The following is a 1,967-nucleotide window of genomic DNA, read 5'->3' as shown; positions in this document are numbered from 1 at the left end:
GTACAGCCCCTGACCACATTTGTTTCTGGTTGAACTGGCCTGAACCACTTCAATCATTGGGAAGCAAAAAGCAGTATTGACACACATGAAGGGACAGCCTCTCCACTGGTTTCTGCTTCAATTCACCAAATCCTTCCAAGCGCTGGGGCACAAAGAGGTGAACCATGTAGGTGCAGAGTGAGCACATCTTACAACAGGTACATTTATTGTCCCTACCTCTTTTGTCAGTTCATTCCCTCCTCTTTATGCTCCTCCGGACCAATGCACCATTCCCGAAGCAAAAGAACGAGCAGCGTGTTTGGTCACGGCCCTCCGCGGATGCCAGCCTACCAGCTAGCAGCAGTCAAATTGACTCGCCCGCCTTCTGATTCGTGTTGTAGGCAAAGTGCTTCCCCTCTGCACAGCAACATGACTGAGTCGGGGAATCATATGGGGAAACCTGTGTGATATCATAGGATATAGAGGCATTGGAGAAGGTGCAAAAGAGATTCACAAGGATGATACCAGAACTGAGAGGTTATACCTATCAGGAAAGGCTGAACAGGCTGGGGCTCTTTTCTTGAAAAAAGAGAAGACTGAGGGATGACTTTAAGATTATGAAAGGGTTTGATAGGGTAGATGCAGAGAAAATGTTTCCACTTGTCGAGGAGACCATAAATATGAGATAGTCACTAATAAATCCAATAGGGAATTCAGGAGAAACTTCTTGACCCAGAGAGTGGTTAGGGGAAGCTAGATAACCACATGAGAGAGAAAGGAATAGAAGGATATGCTGATAGCGTTCGATGAAGAGAGGTGGGAGGAGGCTCACATGGAGCATAAACACTGGAACAGACCAGTTGGGATGAATGGCCTATTTTTTTATTCATTTATGGGATGTGGGCGTCGCTGGCGAGGCCAGCATTTATTGCCCATCCCTAATTGCCCTTGAGAAGGTGGTGGTGAGCCGCCTTCTTGAACCGCTGCAGTCCGTGTGGTGACGGTTCTCCCACAGTGCTGTTAGGAAGGGAGTTCCAGGATTTTGACCCAGTGACGATGAAGGAACGGCGATATATTTCCAAGTCGGGATGGTGTGTGACTTGGAGGGGAACGTGCAGGTGGTGTTGTTCCCATGTGCCTGCTGCTCTTGTCCTTCTAGATGGTAGAGGTCGCGGGTTTGGGAGGTGCTGTCGAAGAAGCCTTGGTGAGTTGCTGCAGTGCATCCTGTGGATGGTACACACTGCAGCCACAGTGCGCCGGTGGTGAAGGGAGTGAATGTTTAGGGTGGTGGATGGGGTGCCAATCAAGCGGGCTGCTTTGTCTTGGATGGTGTCGAGCTTCTTGAGTGTTGTTGGAGCTGCACTCATCCAGGCAAGTGGAGAGTATTCCATCACAATCCTGAGTTGTGCCTTGTAGATGATGGAAAGACTTTGGGGAGTCAGGAGGTGAGTCACTCGCCACAGAATACCCAGCCTCTGACCTGCTCTTGTAGCCACAGTATTTATGTGGCTGGTCCATTTAAGTTTCTGGTCAATGGTGACCCCCAGGATGTTGATGGTATGGGATTCGGTGATGGTAATGCCGTTGAATGCCATGGGGAGGTGGTTAGACTCTCTTGTTGGAGATGGTCATTGCCTGGCACTTGTCTGGCGCAAATGTTGCTTGCCACTTATCAGCCCAAGCCTGGATGTTGTCCAGGTCTTGCTGCATGCGGGCACGGACTGCTTCATTATCTGAGGGGTTGCGAATGGAACTGAACACTGTGCAATCATCAGCGAACATCCCCATTTCTGACCTTATGATGGAGGGAAGGTCATTGATGAAGCAGCTGAAGATGGTTGGGCCGAGGACACTGCCCTGAGGAACTCCTGCTGCAATGTCCTGGGGCTGAGATGATTGGCCTCCAACAACCACTACCATCTTCCTTTGTGCTGGGTATGACTCCGGCCACTGGAGAGTTTTCCCCCTGAGTCCCATTGACTTCAATT

This window comes from Heptranchias perlo, chromosome X, assembly GCF_035084215.1.
Source record: "Heptranchias perlo isolate sHepPer1 chromosome X, sHepPer1.hap1, whole genome shotgun sequence".
Classification (NCBI taxonomy): Eukaryota; Metazoa; Chordata; class Chondrichthyes; order Hexanchiformes; family Hexanchidae; genus Heptranchias; species Heptranchias perlo.
Note: the sequence above shows the minus strand (reverse complement) of the source record.